Consider the following 21,098-nt stretch of genomic DNA (forward strand, 5'->3'; position numbering starts at 1 on the left):
CAGACAGGGCTTCTCTGGTGACAACAGAGTTGCTGAGCCTCCGAGCCTAGTCCACTGCGCATGCCAATCACCTGCCACCACCCTCCCCTGCTGAAGCCCAACACCAGAGCCAATGTTCTCTTCATGGAACGCTAGAAGGAAACCGGAGAAGGGGGAAGAAAGAGATGCAGTCAGGGTAACAACATCCAGGGAAGAAATCTCCTCTCCCCTTCCTGTTCAGAGACCCTGACCAGGAAAGGGTAGAACCTCTACCCATACCTGTGTGCCTTTCTTGGGTGGCCCTCTCAAAGCTGGCTACAGAACTCAAGAGCCACAGCAACGGGTCAGGACACCTGCTGGCTACACAGCGAGCAGCCAGTGGCTACAAATCTGGGGAAAGCATTCAATCCGGACAGGCCGTGCAAGGTCAGCCGCCTGCCCTGCCACGGTGACGGTGACGGTGACGTCTGCCCTTATGAACACTGAGAAACTTAACATACTCAGTCTGGGGACCTCTGCTTGCCATCTGACGTGATGGCAAGAGGCTACTCTCTGCTCATCCTTCCCCTTGGATTAATTTTTTTTCTGGTATCACAATCCAAGTCTGTGAGGAAACTGGAGTAGGTACAAGAAGCCCCATTTTACAGGTATGGAAAGTGAGGCTCCGTCTCCTCACAGACCATCCCCCTGCCCAAGCTTGGCTATGAGTTGCATTGCCAGGGCCTTCCCTCTGGTCTCTGTGAAGAATGAAAAGAAAGGGACCCAGGCTGTCATAAATAAGCAACTTGCCCCATAGCATCTCAGGAACGTCATCCCCTACGCTACAAAATAAGGGATGACGCTAATTCTCATCACAGTTGTCACTGTTCTCGGGTTATTACAACATCATGGCCCCCTCCCAGCTCAGCTTTCAATCTCAGCATCCTTCAAACACAAAGGACCGTGACCAGCTGAAAGCCATGAACCATAGCCAGGCAGCACCTGCTGCTATGGCCACCACCTTCTCGCGGCCCCTCAGTGCCCAGTCTCAAGGCCCTCGCCCCCTGAAACTGGACAGGAATACTATAGAGCCCGAGGCCAGCCACTTCTCTCCACCCTGCCAAGCAGGCTCACTTCTGAGGAAAATCATGGTGCACTTGGCTCCAGCTTGGAAAGCGTTGGGGTATGATCATCTGAGCTCTGTTCAATTACTCCTATTAAATGCATGAGCGAAACACATAGCTGGTGGGTTGGATTCTTGTTAAGCAAAATAAATGGGTTTCTATTTCAACTTGGAAGACATCTCTAACCAAAGGATCCAGGCAAATGAAGTAAATTTAGACCTTCCCCACAGTGCCTCTCTCGGAAGAGAAATGCGCCTGGTTCCCCAGAATCCTGGGCTGTTGCTGATCTGCTCGGTCTAAACCCAGCTAATTAAATTAAGTCACTGCCACCCGCTCCTGACTGGGTAAAGAGGGGGGCTCATAAATTATGTTGCCCTGCGCTCCCTACAAATTGCCTGTCCCCAAAGAGAGCTTCACCATTTGAGGCAGCGCATCCAAAGGCAGTGTGAGATGGTGAGGCCCTCATAATTGGCCCTTGTATTTGCCTTGCCAGTGCAGAACTAACGAGCAACCAAAGCGAGAGGGGGGGCAGCGATGCAGAAGGGCCTGGGCTCCAGAGCTCAGGCCAGGGGCCAGCCAGGCTCGCCCACGGTGCAGAAATCCAGAGAGCCACAGGCAGAAGGCAAGCATCAGAGCCTTCTAGGTGAAGCCTCATTCCACCGTCCTGCACATACTCCTCAGAATCCATCAGCCGCATTAGTAAGCGGTGATGTGGACAAGGGGCAGCCAGCCGGTCTTGCACGTCTTATCAAGACCTCAGCCTGCCCCACAGGACCGTGTATCACGCAAACCCAGCAGTCCTGTGAGAGCAGCGTGGAGCTGTGTGGTAAGAAGGCCTTGGCACTCAGAGCCCCAGAGCGGCAGCCTGTGTGCTCCTCAACCCTCTGATGCTGCCACAAAGCAAGGAAGAAAAGGAACAGAAATGACTCCAGAGACTCTCATCCAGTCACCCGAGGGACCTTCATGAGTACTTCAAACACCCAGGGGTGCCTGGGGTGTCCAGATCGTGTCTCTGTTTCTCTGTGTTGCCAGCAGAAGTTACTATTTTTATGCCAAAGCAAAGAAAAAAAAGCTCTCCATCACTTCAGCTACGGGAGTGGCCCCCATTATGTGCAGGAAAATCCCCTGGGTGTGTCGGGGGAGATCAGCAAGAAACGTACAGGCAGGAAAGTAAAAATGCAGGCAGGCCTGGGATGGGAAGTTTGCAGAGCGCTAATCCCCCTGCACCAAGGGACTGATTTTAACAAGGCAGGCAGCTTGCGAGGCAATGCCGGTTGACTCACACATGCTGCCGCCATAGCAGGCTCTTCTGCTTTGTTCTGAGCTCAGAATTTTCACATTTCAGGCTATCTGATCAGAAAGTGACTGTGCGTGGAAGCCAGCTCCATTGTGCACAAATCCTCGGCTTGAGAGACAGTTTTATCTGTCACTTCTTTGCAACACGCTACCACTCAAAAGGCAGGTTATAGGTTCAAGTTCCCTCTCCACTCACATCTGACTCTGCTCCCCTGTGAGCTAGGAGAGCACCCTGGGAAAGGAGCTGAGCCCCCACCCCACCCCCAGCTGAGGAACAGCCTGATAATTGGGCTATGTGAGGAGGAAAACCCAAAGGCCACAGGGGAGCCAGGGCAGGTCCCTCCCCACGCTGCCTTCTAGAACTGCTCTCCCGGGACTTAGACAATAGCCGTAATAGCAGCCATTACCGAGCACCACGCACCAGGCACGGTGCCAGGCACTTTACACGCACCATTTCATTTAATCCTCACAGCAACTCTGTGAGGTGGGCACCATTATCCCCTCTCACAGACAAAGAAACTGAGGCTTAGAAGAGCTGAGAAAGTTGGCCAAGGTCCCACAGCTGACCGCCGATTGGAGCTGGCTTTCCGGTGCAGGATTGGTTCCCAAGGGCTGCTCCCCTCCTGCTGGGCTGTCTCCTGTGCCTGTGTCTACCCCTCTCTCTGGCTAGGCTGTGGAAGGCCACTGGCACAGTCACGGGGCTAGAAAAGATGTGAGCACAAAGCAAGCGACTAAGGCAATGGCCTCCCCATTCTCCTGGACCAGTCCCAGCATGTTACTGGGAGAGCCGATTCCCACGTGCGCTTTAGACAAAACTGCCACAGTACTCTCACAAACCCCCAAGTTGGGTAGCAGCACAAGACCCCCATGGAACCGGAGGGATAGTACCTGGCTCTGTGCCAGAAACAGCGGGGACATCAGAAACCTGTTCCCTCTGTACCACCCCGCCAAGTCTACCATGGGCTGAGGACAGCGGGCTAGGCCACTTTGTGAGTCAGCAGAGGGTGGTGACACCAGGAGATGGAGGTGAAAATTGACCTTCTCCCCAGTCACTACTGACATGCCACTGGTCACGTGGCACCCACTGGCCACTGGCTTAGTACACTGCAAAATGGGGACAAAGCAACTGGTCCCGTGTGTGTGGTGACCAGCATGGGGAAACCCAACAGTCCCCCTAGTAAGGGAAACCAGTTGACAAGGTCTCACGAAGCCATCACCATGACAGACGCCAAACCCAAGCAAGGGCAGACTGATGAGGCAGCCACGCCCTCCCCAGCCCTCATTTCTCTCAGCCCCCCTGGATAAACACACGCTGAATGACACTCGCTTGGAAATCAGATCTAGAGATGAAATCCCGGGTTGTCAGGGATCAGACTCAGTTACTTCTGTCAAGCATCACACAGGACTGAGCATGACTCGTAGGGCGTGGCCACCCCCAGCAGCCACGTCTGCTTGCATTTCATCCACATGGTAAAGCTTGACTTTCAGCTGACCTTGAAATTCAGACTCCAGCAGGGAAAAAGATGGAAGTAGGGGATAGGGGCCAAGAGGAGCCACTAAAGGAAGCAGAAATGGGCTGGGACTGCCCTGTGTCCCCCCAAATTAAAACCAAATGAACATACCAAAGGGCCCTTCCTCCAGCTATTTAGGCTCTAAGGCACCCTTGCTTTTATCAAGTCTTTGAGAGAGAAAGCTTCCGGGTGCCCACAATTTCCTACCTGTTTCACCTGCACAATTCGGTCTTCGTCTGGGAGTTGTTTGGGGTCCCCTTCTCAAATGCACAAGCCTTTCTGGGATGCCCTCTCCCCAAGCCATGCCAGATCCCCTGAGTGCTGACGGGGCATCTGAAGCCTTAAGCAATCAGGCCCTGAGAAGCTGGTGATATCTGGAAGGCAACAGAAGGGACCTCCTTGTGGGGCCTGGCTCAGATAAACCAGATCCCTCAGGACACAGCTGCCACAAGATAGGCAAGTGCCAATTACAGCTGAAGGTAGGCGCCACTTTGCCTTCGCCCTCGTGGCACTTCCAGAGGGTGGAGGCAGGGAGAGCCCTGATAGGCCCACCCTTACTGTGTACCGAGCCAGTTCTGTCCCTCACTTGAGCCTTGGGTGCCTCCACAGCCCAAGAAGACTAGAAAAGCTATAGACAATGCAGCTTCCCCATCATACCATTGGATGTTGTAGACAAATGTGTGCCTAGCTTTTGATTTTATCAAGGCTTCATTTCAGCCTCACAAGAGCCCCTAGAGAGTGAGGCTGGAGAACCCTGTTCAGAGAAGGGAGGTGGGCCTCCCAGGGCCGTACAGCTGACTGGCCACAGCGGATGAGACTTCTTGCTAGGTGCCCATGCCAGGGTTCCACACTGCCGCTTGGGGCCATTCCGCCTCTGGCATCCATTCATCAACTCCAAGAGGACTGTGGCGTCTGTGCCTGGGGATTGTCCCCAGAAGTCATCATAGCAACTATGTTCTCCAGGAATCCTCAGGGTACCAGAGCAGAGGGAAGGCCAGCGAGGAAAGGAAGCAGAGAGTTAGCCATCTTGAAAATGCAGAGGCTCTGCTCCCATGCCTCACCCCCACAGGAGAGAGTAACAGCAACAGCTCACTACCAAGTGTTTTCTGCCATCTCAAGGTCGTTCATCTCCCAAGAGCCACTGCAGGAGGGCCATCCCCAATCCACAAGCCAAACTGCATCAAAACTTCTCAAGGGCTGACATGACAAACGAAAAATTCCACACATGACACATGTGATGAGTCATGGCCAAAACACGGATGCACGTGCCTCACAGTCTTACCCTGTGTATGTAAACCTTTAACCGTAACCCAGAACACTTGTGACAGGCGATAGTTAACCTGGATTTAACAACTCGTTTTGTAGGTTCTTTCCTTCTTGATTCTGGAAATGTGGTTGCTCTGATGTTGTAGCCACTGGATGCAAAAAACTGGGTTTCAGCATCCATGACTTCCACCCCAAGGCCTTACGTCCGGTTCGGGGACAACCCCAAGCACATGAGTATCAGATATTCTGGGCTCGTCCTCCCTTCTGCCCATGAAAGCACAAACTACGCAAGCATCTCCACTATGTTACTAAGGCACCCGTGGCCAAACACCCACAGAAATGACTTCAGCTGACAGGCAGGCTTATCCCAGCTCACAGTCTCAGAGGTGTCACTCCATCGGCGGCAGGGGGTTGTGGAAGAGCAGAACTGCTCACACTGTGGCAGCCAGGGAGCAGAGGTGGGAATTCAGGAGGGGCGGGGGAGGGGGGCACCAGCCCAGTGACCCGCTTCCTGAAACCAAGTCCCAAACCCTATCTTTACCACTTCCCCACAGCCCTACAATGAGTAGAGTATGAGGTTACTCTTAGGATCCAATCACTTCCCGAAAGCCCATCGGCTCACAACCACGCCCCCAGAACATGAGACTGTGGGGGAACATTTCATAGTCAAAGCGCAACATCTAGGAATGCACTATGTGTGCTCTGACCTCCCAGTCAGTTCATCCCAGCTGGCAGCAGAGTTCTCCCTCCATGGAGTGCTGACCAGGCCGTCTCAGATTTGTCTGCTGTGCCTTTGGCCAGCCCTAGTGCAGCAGAGTCCCTACAAGGCTTCTCATAGGAGAGGCCAGGAGTTCCCAGAGTCAACTCACCACCACAGCCTGGGGCCCCACAAGCGGACAAGTCCAAACCAGCATTGCTGCAGCTCCAGGCCAGAGCAGCAAGGCCAGCAGCATACACGCATGTCACTGCAGGACTGCCCTCCAGACAGCCTTGAGCTGTGGACGCTTTAAACCCTATTCACACAGCCAACCAAAAGTGGCCAAGCAACAAGGCATGGAGCCCTCGCCCCTAAACACTCACAGGTGCTGCTGCCCAGAAGAAACCATGGAAGAACCACGGGCTCTGAGGCCAGATCACCTGGTTCCAATCTTGCTCTCTCCAGAGCCTGTGTGAGGATCAGCGTCATCGCCTGCAGAGTGGGTGCCAATGAGGCAGATGAGGGAGGAACTTGGTCTCAAACAGTTGCTTGAACTGGAGGCAGAAATTGACGAGGAAGAAAACTAGAACACAATCGGCATAGCGTTTGTTGTGTAGGCAACAGACGTATAGGCCGGGTAGATGGAATTGCCAAATAAGGTATGTTACCCAGAATCCTCTTGTGCCGCATCAGCACTGGCACATTTGGGTGGTGTGGGGGAGTTGAGAACGACACCAGGGAAAGACAAACGCGCAGGATAGCCAAACTCTAAACATGGAGCAGCCCCTGGAGATACGATGCTCCCTGTGAGGTGCCCCGTTCCGTGGGCCTCTCTGCCAAAGGCAGATGGCCAGCCTGCCCCACAGGCCCAATCCCCTTAGAGGTTCGTTTCCAAGGCTCCTACATGAGAAAACCCCTAAACAAGATTCAACCCTCACACAGCTGTGTCCTCCTTGTCCAAACCCTGGCCCCGGCTCCAGGATAACCCTGCCACCCACCCAGAACACTGCGTATTCTCCAGGCCCTCGCTTGGAATGTCTGTCCTGAGGAAGCATGTGGAAGGAGACTTGAATAGAAGAAGCAAAGCCACACTTAGGAACAGGAGATCTGCTAGTCATGAGAACTCGGGGACCCAGGAGATTCCACACGTGTGCGATTCCACAGGTGTGCCCAACAATAACTTTCTGCAGCCAGAAGTCACTGCGTCCTCCAGAGTGGTCAGACAGGCCCTGAGCTCCCAGAGGTGGACTATGATTGTTTCAGAGGAGTCGAGGCTAGCTCTCTCGCTTATGAACCCCTTACCACACTGGGGTTGTCCCAGGTTGCTTCTCTGTTGCTGTGATAAAACACTGACCGAGAGTACCTTAGAGAGGGAAGAGATTAGCTCTTCCTACAGGGTAGAGTCCATCCAGGGCAGGTCCTCCAAGCAGGCTCCACAGTGGGAACACCGCTCACCAGCCGGCTCCCCCTGGCTTCCACAACTACATTTGTTATATAGCTCAAGCCCACCTTCCCAGGGATGGCAACGCCCACAATGGGCTGGGCTCTCCCACAAAAGAATGCCCCACAGGCTGATCTGAGGGAGGCAATTCCTGGACTGAGCTTCCCTCTTCCCAGGTGTGTCTAAGTTTGTGTCGAGTTGACAAAAACTATGACAAGAGCCATGGAGAAATGGGTTGGCTCTGTGCTGGGTTCAAGTTGTTAGTCTAGCTTTAACCAGTTTCTAGTAAGCTCCTGGACCACAGCATCCTCAACTGAAACTGGGGGGTGGGGTGGGGGTGGGGACAGGATTGTGTGGGATGCAGAGATAGAGGATCATCTGTGGGGTGCATGGGGCCCATTCTCCCTGTAACATCTGCAGGCCCAGTGGCCTCCGCAGTCCAGTGGCTTCTTGACAGTTATTGGCAGGGCCTCCCTACAGCAATGAGCGGGGGAAGGGGCCAAGAAAGAAAAAGCCAATTTTGTTTCCTAGGGAGAAACGATTGCTGACAGCTGTCCATAGGAAAGCGGAGGCATGTGCCCACGTAATCTGAACTCAAGCAGCCCAGGTCTCTGGCAACCCAGAGATGAGCTTGTTAGACGGTACCGGATCCCAGCCGTCTCCCTTGACAGCTTCCTTCCCCTAATACATGCAGCAAATTGGCAACCTGTCCTCCGGCATTTGCATCCCACGTCCCTGGAGGGAGATATCTCTATTATTCTGTTTTGGATAAAAGGGGCTGTTTGAGATGACAGGTAGCAAGTGCCTCTTTAACAAACCACACGAGCAGGAGAAGGAGCCAGGATGTGGAAAGGGACTTGACAAATAGGTATATTTGCAACCCGGGAGCATTAACAGGGCCAGCAGGAGCAGTGAGCAATGGAAGGTTGGGGCCATGAGCTAAATCCCCCCCTTGTTATTCTGGTTTAACCATCTCCCTGCTGGAGACATCATCTACCCACAGCTCCAGCCGGCAGACTCTGGAAATGGACTCATGCACTGCTTTCTGGCCCAGGCCTTGCAGACCACAACTTGGATTCTCTGAGCTCATTGCCTGCCATGGTGTCGTGAAACCTCCAAGTCAGTTTGCAGATCTTTGAAGACAGGCCCCTCAGCCCTATCCCACTTTCTTCTGGTGCTGAGTCTGCTGCTGCTCTTGCTACAAACTGGCAGGCCCTGCTCACTGCTGCCCTTGAGAGCAAGGCTCTTCACCGTGTACACCTAGGACCGGGGCCTCGCACTTACAAGAAGCCCGGCATGCCTGGGGTTGCATTCTGACAGTGTTCTGTGCCTTAGCCCTCCACTGCTGCAAGGCTGTCCTAGCTCACAAAGGAGGCCAGTGATGAAATGGGCAGTGTGTTATGCAGCACCCGGTGCACAATGGACATTGAATTATATCAGCACACTTCTTCCTCCAAACTCACCTGACCGTGGCATCCCTGAGCACGGGATGCCACCACTTCCTCACCCAGCAAGCTTGCCACATTGCTAAGAGCTATTGGATGAGGACTATGGCCTTGTTTGCTTCAAGAGGGTGTACAGATGCACTGTGATGGAGCCAAGAACCAGGCCCCAACCCCACTCCCTCCAATGACAGCTCTTGTGATGCAGCCAGTGTGCTGGAATCATCTGAGGAGATCGGTCCTCCATCTTGATTTAATATATCTGGGACCTCACCTAAGTAGAAACAATAGGTTTTTTTTTTTATTTAATCTCTCCAGATTATTCTAATGTACAACCAAGACTGAAACCTATGTGAAGACTATGGGCATGTATGGGAGAAACTTGCTGCCAGTGGGCTCGGGGGCTGACCCATAGAGGTGATGCTGTAGAGAGAGCTCTCCAACCCAAGGAGCCCAAGTCTGAGTGGTCCAGAAGGGTTTCCTGCTCAAGAATGCTGGGGCTTATCCAGTCCCCAGGAGCTACAACCAGTGCCTAGACACTCATGCCCCAAGAGCCAAGATCTCACTGTAGTCATGTGAAAAGCACACAGAGAATTCTTGATGCATAACCCACACCACTCTACACAGTGGCTCAAACCTAGGTTTCAGCTATACACAAGCACAGGGGACCAGGGATGATTTGGCAGCTTTGACCAGAAATCTTCTTCTGAGCACTCTTCGGACACACGGCCAAGATTCAAAGCATCTTCTCACAAATTGGAATGGCACTGCCAACTCTCAGTGTGTTCTCTAACACTTGCTGGTTCCGTGGGATGTCCATGGGGATGCTCCATTCAAATACTCAGAAGGATGAGAGTGAGTCCGTTAGCTTGCCATAGGGCTTTCTAGAAACCAACACTGTGGCATGGATAATCTCGCAGAGTGGAAGGCGCAGTGTTTCTCACACTCGCTGGACTGTGGGGCCATTTGCTCACAGTATTCCAAGGCCAGCAACAAAGTATGACTGACTGTGGGAACTTCTCACAGAGAGCAAGCTCTGCCTCTGAATGAGACGCAACCCCACGCACGGAAGGATGGTAACCCACAGGAAAAGCTGCTGTGGAAGCACCAGGGAGAGTTTAAGCCAGGATCCACTCTAAATCCCACAAATAGTGTAGAGCAGGCTTGGGCAAAGCGTGGATTATGTAAATACGTATTTAGGGACTTTTTAAACACAGATTATTCACCCAATTAACTCTAATGGCCCCTCGGAGTTGAGAGAGACTATTGTGTAAACATGTAGGGCTGAATGTGGCCTTGGCCCCAAGATTTCCTCAAAAGACCAGGTTTACGAGTCCCCCATAAGAGTTCCCTCTGGGCCAGCTTGGCAGGTAAGTTCATTGCTCGGAAGGGAATTCTTACCTAAAATTTGGAAAAGGCAAACATTAAAAGAAGGACCCAGTCCTTTGTAAGTGAGCAGGGAGCGCTCTGAATAGACTGTATACACATTTTCATTTGCCACAAAGCACATGTTATATGATACAGGGCATCCAGTAGCCTCTGGTCAACTAACTCTTCCCTAGTTCCTCACCAGCAGCCATTACACATACATGTTCCAAATGCTCCCTCTGGATGCAACAGGGCTAGTTGGGAGTGCAGCCCAACTCTTGCTTCAGTGAGACAGAAGAGCTCCATGACCAGCTGGCCAGCCACCAGCCCAACTGTGGGTGCCTACAAGAAGCCTGACCTCTTCCAGGAGTTAGGGTGAGCATATCTACCCAACACAGAGAGGTTTGGGGTACAAAGGAGACTCATTCATGGTCAGATGAGCCAAATGACAGGAGATGGGGGCTAATTTTACAATTACAAATGACAGGAGATGGGGGCTAATTTTACAATCTTATCCAGGGTCGTCCTGGATACTCAGGGGGCTGTGCTGGTTTCAGTAAGAATGGATGCCTTGGGCACATAGATTTGCATACTTAGGCCCCAGGTGATGAACCCTTTGGGAAGGACTAGTGTGTCACTGGAGATAGACTTTAAGGTTTCAAAAGCTCACTCCAGGCCCAGCCCCCCCCCTCTGTCTGTCTGTCTGTCTGTCTGTCTCTCTCTCTCTCCCTCTCTCTCTCTCTCTCTCTCTCTCTCTCTCTCTGCCTACTGCCTGATGTAAAGCTCTCAGCTACTGCTCCAGCACCATGCCTGTCTGCCTCCCACCATGATGACCATGGACTGACCCTCTAAAGCTATAAACAAGCTCTCAATTAAACGTTTCTCTTATAAGAGTTGCCTTAGTCATGGTGTTTCTTCACAGCAGTAGAACACTAACAACAGGGGCCAGGCCAAGAGGTTAAGGGTCAATCCCTACAGACTTGGCCCTCCCTCAGCCCTAGTCAGCTCTGCACCCACCTTGATATAAGAGCCATTTGCCTCCTTTCCACTCACAGACCCCACTAGTCATCTCAGCATCTTCAGCATCACCCGAAGTGTGTGCTCCCGGGGTGTGCTCCCGGGGTGTGCTCCCTGCTCCCGGGGTGAGCTCCCAGGGTGTGCTCCCAGGGTGTGCTCCCAGGGTGTGCTCCTGGGATGTGCTCCCGGGGTGTGCTCTCTGCTCCCGGGGTGTGCTCCCAGGGTGTGCTCCCTGCTCCCGGGGTGTGCTCCCTGCTCCCGGGGTGTGCTCCCAGGGTGTGCTCCTGGGGTGTGCTCCCTGCTCCCAGGGTGTGCTCCCAGGGTGTACTCCCAGGGTGTGCTCCCAGGGTGTGCTCCCGGGGTGTGCTCCCAGGGTGTGCTCCCAGGGTGTGCTCCGTGCTCCCGGGGTGTGCTCTGTCCTCCCGGGGTGTGCTCCAAAGCCACATACAAGCTTCTGCCTGGGAAAGCTGTCCCTTCTGGGGAAGGTTTCTATCCACTGTCCTCTTTTGGGGAAGGCAACTGTGACTCTGTTCAATGGGTCAGAACCCTTTCCAGTACTCACAGCTGATAGCCAACTGGGTCCCTGCACCCAGCTGCCTGAGACTGACTCCCCTTCTATCTGCCCAAGTAGCCATCCCCAGATCACAGCTCCAGAGTCACTTTCTGTCAGCATCCTTCACTGATACCAAACTAGCCAAGCTCTCTTGCAGCAGCATCTTCCTTTGGAAGTGGGTTCCAAGGCAACGTCCTGCCTGGTGTCCAGCACCCAGGGCCCAGTGAAGGAACAGCAGGCATGCCCTGGGCACACTGCACCCATGTCTCCCTCCCTCCATGCGGCCCTCCCCAACAGTCCTGGGCTCAGTTTGCTATTAAGGGCAGAGTAAACTGATAGCAAGATTCTGAACCCACATCTTGTTGGCCTCAACACCCATGCTTTTCCCTCAAGCCTTGAGGAGTCTCCCTGGACACTTGGGGCCTAGTCGTCCTGACAGGTAAAGGAGACAGGGAGGGTCCAAACAGAGAACTCAGCACGAGTGTGCCTACATAAGGCCAGCAGTGAGCACAGGAAATGCAAATGCTCAGTGGACTGGCAGGAGGTTCTGAGAATAGAGACCAAGAATTCAGAGCCCCCTTTGGAGCCACGGCATCACTGCGTGCCAGCCTCGGCGCCTACACGTTATCCTGGATGACAGTGAGCCATGAACTTAAGCCTGCCCTCCATGCCAGAGACAGTCACCAGCTGCTTAGTCACTGGAGCAGCTGTGGCCTGTTTGGACCTTTCAGCAGATCCTCACATATCACCAGCCAGCCCAGAATGAACAAACACGCAGCAAATGCAGGGCACGCCCAGGACACTTCTCTGGAAAACGGGGTTAGCATTAGCAAGTCCAGTCTCTTTAGGACCTATGGGGGGAATAACATCTGGCTTCTGGCACAGTCAACCCTACCAGGGAGATGAGGGTCCTAAAGGGACCTCACCCACTACTTTGTCCCAGGTCCTCGGCTTTCCTCCAGGAAGCCTTCCAGAGTTTAAGATAGCAGTGGAGCCCCCTGCCGTCTAGCCTAAATGTACCCTCCCTCACCTTCTCCTCTCACCCACTGCCCATGCACCCACGTCACAGCAGAAGAGAAACCGCCAGATGTTGACAACAGCTCCAACCAGATGCTGACAGCAGTTCCAAGCCACCCTGTTTGTTAATCGCCACCCTCAGCATTTCCCACTGGCCATGGACACTGCAGCTTTTCCGGGATTATAACCTCCTAAGAGGGCTGGAACAGGCCCACTTCACCCCTTGGAGTGGCAGCCAGCATGCACAGGCAAAGTACCTAATGCCCACTGAGGCCTGAAAACCTTTCAGATTCTGATGAAGTATTGGCTAATTCCAAAACAACCAGCAGCCAACATTGCCTTGGGGGGAACATGATGGTGGGAATGGAGTTTGTCCCCTAATTGGGCCAACCAGACTTCAGCTCATAAAGGGACCAAGGCAATGTAAACAGCATTTCATAGCAAGATGAAGGCTGGGAGAAGGGTATCGGGAGACAGCAGGAGCCTGGGCATCACTTGAACAATGGAGAGGAAAGCTCTGAGCCTCCAGGAGAGGGAAGAGGCAGGCTGGGTATGAGGCTGGGAGAGGAGACTTCACAGAGCCAGAAAACCAGCCAGATGATGATGTGTGGAGAAAGGGAGTAACGAAACAGCTGGCCAGAAGAGCTATGGCTAACACAGGAGAAAAGACCATGGTGAAGGAAGGTTAGCGCCAGAAACTGCACCACAGACAGGTGCATCTGTGATTGGTCCAGACATCACTGCATACCCCAAAGATTCACACAGCCCGTGTGTGTGTGTGTGTGTGTGTGTGTGTGTGTGTGTGTGTGTGTGTGTGCACATACATAAGCAACATATACATGCTATGTTCTGTATATGTTCTGTACCACTGGCCAAAGGGATTATGTAACTCTGAGACTTGGCCTTTTCTCCCATGGGAACTAGCTAGCAGGCAGCACTTGAGACTCAAAGGACAACTAGGAGGTGCCAATCTCAACAGTGATGCTTATCTTGTTCTTGGCAAATGCCCATGGTGTCAGCCACCAAGGCTATAGGAACATGAAGGTCCAGACGAGGAGCTCCATCACGTCATGGTACCAACACCTTCCTAGCATGGTTTAGCAAGGCCCGTGCTCAGAGCCATGCCATGTTCCAGGAGATTAGGCTATGGCTCTACCCAACACCTGCAACCTTCTGCCGCTGACAGCCGGGAGCTGGTCCAATACAGTGCTTACTCAACAGTCTCATTACAAGCTGTGGACCTTAGAGCATGCCCAAGCTCCCCACAGCACTGGGGAAGGTTGCCACTGCTCCCTCAGAACAGGGGATTTGGGGGGACTTTCTTTCCCCTCTCTGGGAGTCAGCCTGATCATCTAAACATGGCAGGTTTGGATTCTGTGATCTTTAGAACCAACGTTGTCTACAACCCCGAGGTCCAAGGGAACCATAGCATTCCTATAGGGCCAGAATGTGCTTGCTTCTATGAGGAAGGCTGGCCAGCCAGCTGTGTCTGCAGAGAGACTTGCCTGTGGTAACCGTTCATCATACATAGTCCCATCCCCTTGCCAACAGGTGGGCTCTGTTTGGAAACTGATTTAAGAAGCAAGGTCAAATGGCCACATCCCAGACTCAGACCTCCTCTAGCCATGCCTGTGGACTAGAGAAAGTCTCTGCCCCACAACTTAAGAGTTCAATTGTGTGGCGTGAGTGCCAGCTAACATTCTGCTGATGTCTCTAAGCCCCCTCACTTCCATTGCCCCAGACAGCAGAGGCTCAGAGCCTGGCAAAGGACATAAGCATGCCATTCATAAAGAGAAATACAAAATGGCTACTAGTAATCAAATTAATGTAAACAGGCTCAATAGTCTATGGCCTTCTACTTCAGTAGACTTCCTAATCCACAGTCTCCATAGTTTCAGTGACTCGGTCAACCAAAGTCTGGAAATATTAGATGGAAGATTACAGAAATAAACAGATGTTTTAAATTGTGTGCCACTTTGCTCTAGGTGGCATGAAGAGATCCCATGCCATCCCACACTCTCTCACCTGGCACATGACTCACTTTGTCCATTGCATCCACAAAGCATACACTACTCACCCACAGTCACTATCATTGCATAGCATGAGACCAGCTGTCATGGTGTCCTACCCAAGCCAAGAAGTAATGACACCGGCAGTCACATTTCCCAAAGAGAAGGCATGGAAAAGGTAAAAGTATTGAAAGTTATTCTGAAAGTGCGGAAGACCACATTCCATAAGCTTTATTATGGTGTAATTCTTCTATTTTATTATTAGCCACTGTTGCTAATCTCTTACCATGCCTAACTGATAAATTAAATTTTGAGCTGGAGAAATGGTTCAGCATGTTAAGAGCAACCATTGCTCTTGCAGAGGACCCTAGTTTAAGTCCCAGAATGAATGTTGGGCAGCTCACAGCCACCTGCCACCCCAGCTCTGGAGGATGGGACTCCATCTTCTGGCCTCCATGAGCACCTTCACTCACATGCACAAACTCACACATAGACACGTAATTAAAAATAATAAAGTAATTTAAGGTTTATCAAAGCTTACATGTATAGTCTGTTGTTATCCATAGTTTTAGGTATCCAGTAGATAGCTCAGAATCTCTATTTCCTCGTGGCAAGAGAACTATCATCCCAGATTGGTGAAGATAAGAAGATTAACAAAGCCAGGTTGGTCAGGATTATGGAGAGAGAGGATTCTCCTTCAGTGCCAGTGTCCTATGTTGGGGGCAATTTGGTATTATTTTCAAAATGACAACTATGCAAAGCCTTGCAAAGAGATGTGTCAACAAATATGCTTGCTGAGGCTTGCTGACACAAACAGGTTACAGACAGAAACCTAAATGCACACGATGAGAAGGTTGCCCAGAGCCACTCTGGTAGTCACAGAGCACCATAACCCTGTCAAGCATCGTGGAATTTCTGAGGCTGAGGCAACAGGGTTACTCACGGGCTCTCACGGCAAGTTCATGGCTGAACATTTAGTGGAGGGTTTCTACTTCTGCCAGCAGAAAAGATTCTTGTGGTATAAAATGTCTTAAAACTGTGATCTTGATGGATATGGGGAATTCATCATATAGGGTGTTTGTAAAGGAAGCAAGTTATAAACAACAGGATACAAGTCCCTTAAGGTATGCATTCATAAAATAGTTATCAAAATGGAAGCATGCCTATGCCAAGTTTCCATTTTTGCTTAAGTTTTTGTGTTACAGTTCTGCCAGCTGAAGCTAAAAATGTCTGAGTTACCCATGTATGCTCAGACAGCAGCCTCTCCCTTGCATAGGCCCCTGCAATGGCCCCTTCTGGACTTTCACAGACCCTACCATCTTGCACTGATACTGCATTGTATCATACTGGACATCTTCACCATCTGCTTGGACCAAAGAAGAGGCCGTCCAGCAAAAGGCATTAAAAGGGAGGTAGAATGGGGCTCAGGGTCCAGCATCTCAGTCATCGTCCTGGGCGCCCATCACTGAGCGCTGAGGCTCACAACATTTTCCCCTCACAGCATGTCAGTTATTACTGAATGGATGAGGAAACAGGATGTAAGGAGACAGTGCTGCCCAAAGCCACCAACTAGCAAGCTGAGATTCAAATTCACGCTTCACAATTCCCAAGTCCATGTTCTCGAGCATCGCTGTCTCGGGAAGGGCAGAGAGTTGGAAGTCATGGCTCCATCAGCAAATGCAGCAAATGCAGAAGCAAGATGGAATCTGGGAGATAAGGATGTGTTTGAGCACAACACTCAGACAAAAATGAAAATATTCTGTTCTGCTCATTGGTCAGGGTATGTGGGGGTGACAGAAAGTGGCATCTTCTGGACCCTGGAGACCCATCCAGAAAACAGGCTGCATATGTCCAAAAAGGACAGCCTCTAGCTCTAGAATGGAAGGAGGGAGAGCTTACAGATCCCACCATGATTACCCATCTGCCCCAGCGGTGAGGAGCCAAGGGGTGGGTGCTCTCTCTCCATCTTAGTCCAGGAGACTACCCGTCCAAGCCAGGTCAAATGTAGGAAACAGTCACAGTCGATTCAAGAATTAGGAGAAGCAGCCACAGGACAAGCCTTAGATGAGGTCCTTGCCCAGAAGGAGCAGAGTCCATCATGGTACCACAGAAATAGGTAGAACCATGTGAACATGTGAGGGACGGCAGGTAGGACGTGAACAGCCACTGGGACAGAAGGTACGGGGACTGCTCACTGATTCTGCCCCCAGATGGAAAAAACCAAGGGGTGGAGCATGCAAACATGCCCCCAGTGAAATCAGTGCCCGCAGATTCGGTGCCTGGGGACACAACAATAGGACAGGCAGAGGACAGGCCCTCAGCGGGTCCCAATGCCTGGCTTCAAAAGACTTTGTAAGTCTGTAGAGGAGAACCAGGCACAGAACTCCGTCACACAGAGGGCAGCCAGGTACCTCTGAGGAGTTCGCACAGTCCTGGACTTACTGTGGCCAGCTAAGGGGACACGAGTAAAAGGGGGAAGTCAGTGTGGCAGAGAGTCCAGTGGGGCCAGAGAAGCATGTCAGCCATCAAGAGCCACGTGGGGGAAGTGAGGTGGCTCAAAGGACAAAGGTGCCTGCCATCGGCCAACTACTGTGTTTGGTTCCCAGGTCCCTCCTGGTAAAAGAGAGAACCCATTATCCTTTAATCTACACACACACACACACATAGATATACACACATAAACATACATATACATATATACATACATATACATATATACAAACACATACATACACACACACATACACACATACACATACATACACATACACACACATTCATATACACACACATACATACACATACATACATATATACAAACATATACATACACACACATACACAAACATACACATACACACACATTCATATACACACACATACATACACATACATACATATATACATACACATACATACACATATGCATATACACACATATGCATACACACACTTACACATACATATATACACATGCACACATACAATCATAGACATACATATATACACACATGTACACACACATACATATACACACAAACACACACATACAATCATAGACATACATATATACACACATACACACATGTACACACACATACATATACACACAACCACATACATACACACACATATACATACACACATACATACACACACATACATACACACACATATACATACACACACATACATACACACATACACATATACACACAAATAACAACATTAATCAATAAGTAAATAAGTGAGAAGAAAGAATCACACGGAAGCAGTGTACGTACCCCATCTTCCTTAAGCTAGTAACCAGGCTCTTTTTGTCTCACCCAAGCCCTTAGTCTACCTGGCCCCAAGAAACTCTCGTTGGAGGACAGCAGGCTCAAGGCATACCCACACAGGGGCAGGGCACGCACTGCTATGTTGTGCACACATTGTATGTACACTTTAACCACCTGAGCCATGACACTTCAATGTCATGTTTCCAAGCTGAGTGATATGCACAACTGTCCAGCCAGAGAACCTAGAGTTAGTGGTAAAGATAACAGAGGGCCACACTTTCCAGGTCTGAGGAACTTCTGGATACCAATCTGGAGGTAAATTAACACAGTCATCCCACATACCCTGAAATAACCTGTTATCATCCTGGTTTATGAGAGAGGAAACTGAGTTACAAAGAGGTTAGGTCATTTGCCTGGGGCCACACAGTTAGAGCATGGTAGAGGCAGTACTGGGTCCCAGCAGGCGGCCGCTTTCAACTACAAAGCTATAGAAATTAAAGCCAGGAGAAAGGAAAGCACCAAGGACAGAGACCAGGGCACAGGAGAAAGCTGGGAGCCTTTGAGACCAACCCACACAGCAGAAAAGGGGATCAGGAATGGGGAGTCTGCACTGCATACAGTAAGTGCTCACTGTGTGCACAGGTCAGTGAACCCAGGAGTAGGTGATGGCAACACCACACAGCTAACTCGCAGAAGGTGGGCGTGCTCAACTAGACCTCACATTTCCAACTGTTTAGACGCTGCTGGGCCCAGCCTGTCCCAGAACACTGGACCCAGAGCTCAATCCTGGATCGGCCTGCCAGGAAAGAGAGGCCTCATCGCACTCCGCTAGGCTTCAAAACAGACGCTTTCTCTCCATCCTCTGGCCGCTGGCTCTCCCTTCCTTTCTGCCAAGTTCTCTGGGGTGCGAAGGGGATTTGCTTCCCAAACAGCTTTCAGCTATGCCTAAAGTGCACACTATAAGATGATGCCTATTTATAACTGCAAATTCCCCCAAAATCAAACAGGACAAAGAAAAGTGGACACTCTATATTGCCTTTGATTTTTGTTTTAAATAAGAGCTCAGAATCGCATCCTTGACTGCATCCAAGTTACTCCTTTTCCCCATATATGGCCAGATTCACTGTTTGCCAGGACAGGCCATGTTTTCCTTATTAAGCAATACACAAAGTTAGCAAACAGAGTCTGCTCATTGTTCCATAGCCCAAGCCCAGTGGTCACAGCTGGGACAGGGGCCTGACCAGGCTGTAGGCATTGCAGTGAGGTACAGACCAGAGGATTGGGTGAGGACCCAGTCACAATGTGCTTACCCAATGGGGACCCTGGGTATCAATAACACACAACCCGCTGGTCCAGGCTCTGGGGACATTGGTGTGCAATCCTAAAACAGCAATGAGATATAGCTGCCTTGAGGAGAAACAGAACAGGCACAGAGGTCACACTGGGTCAAGGTCATCTGTCTAGGAGGGTGGAAGTGGACAGGTCCATTTCTGTCTGGCCTCCCAATCCATCTGCACTTTCCGTGAGTCCTCTGCCCTTTCTGGGCTTAGTTTCCTCATCTGTGAGCTGAGTCTCCAGCCCCTCTGGATCTCACAGAGTATTCACTCTGCTGTAGGACAGCAGGCCCTGGGGCCCTTTGGTCAAGGTGTGAAATGGATAAAGAGTCACAGGTATATGAAAGCAGACACCCACCTCAGCCTAGGGCAGACTGCCACCACCTGTCTAGCTCTGGGACCAGTGCTTCACGGTTCACAGAGCATCCTTGATCTCTCTAAGCCTACCTCCCTCCACAGCCCACACCGTGCCCATGGCCTACTGCCTGAGCCTGACTCTGATTGCCAAGCCTCTCATATTCGACACCAAGGACATTTGGAGCTCAGGGAAAACTTCCCTCTCAAGTGCCTGGACCTAGTGGCCCCAGAAATGGCAGAATCCATGCTCTATCTGGCATCTATGGCAAACGTGAAAATAACCTGACTGCTCCCGGGAACCCGCTTCGCCTGAGGACTACCCAGGAGATGCAGACCGAGTCTCTGAGATGGGTAGTGACCTTACTTACATGCTTAGCCAGTGCAGGATTTCATGATGACATTAATGAGACCCACCCCTCAGGACAACACCCACCGGCTCCTCCCCACCTCTCAGCTCACACCTGTATACTTCCTATCTCTTCCCTTCTACACACACAGACCCAAAGCTATGGCCTAGGGATGTTCCACAGACCCATGGCTTGCCCTTGTAAGCTGAACTCTCTAATGTGCTAACCATTAATTGAACAATATCGAACACCATCAACCTGCACTTTAAGGTACTTTTTGTACCACAGAGAACTACAGTGTCTTACTCTACATGGGTCTAGAGCATGTAGAGCAGCTATCAACCTGTGGGTTGCAACCTCACAGGGAACGCATATCAGATATTGTGAATATCAGATATTTACGGTACGAGTCAACAGTAGCAGAATTACAGTTATGAGGTAACAATTGTTGGGGGTCAGCACAACATGAGACACCGTATTATTGGGTCACAGGGTTAGGGAGGTTGAGAACCACTGGTCTAGAAAGCAGATTCTAGCCCTCTTCTGCTCATTAGAGGTGTTATGATGTTAGGTCAGTAAAGACAGGGATGAAGAAACAACCTTTAATAGAGCCAGCATCCAGCAGGTGATTTCACACTGGTGAGATTTTAAAATACTAGTAAATGTTCCAGGCCACGGCTGTAACACTTGGATCAAACAAGGCTTTTAATCCATTGTGAATGGGCACTGAAGCTGTCATCTCAGACTGCAACCAGACACCCCTGACCCACTCCACTTGGAAAGGCTCCTCGGGGCTCCGCCCCCTGCATTTGATTGATACCTAAGTGCTTTCCAACATCCTGTCTTCTTTAGTGTGCATAATTAAAACTAAATGCCGATCACATCAATTAGTGGTGTGGTTCCTTATAAAGACGCTGGGTGATATGGGAGTGAGTCTGGGCTAGCATGCACTCTGAGGGGCTAAGTGGCAGCATCCCTTCTCAAGCCCCAGCATTCTGACAGCCCTTTGGAAGTCACTGAATGGCTGGCACAATCCAGTTCTACCTGCAATTGCTGAGGAGCCAAGGGCCACCAGGTGCTGGA

Source organism: Phodopus roborovskii, unplaced genomic scaffold (assembly GCF_943737965.1).
Source record: "Phodopus roborovskii unplaced genomic scaffold, PHOROB, whole genome shotgun sequence".
Lineage (NCBI taxonomy): Eukaryota > Metazoa > Chordata > Mammalia > Rodentia > Cricetidae > Phodopus > Phodopus roborovskii.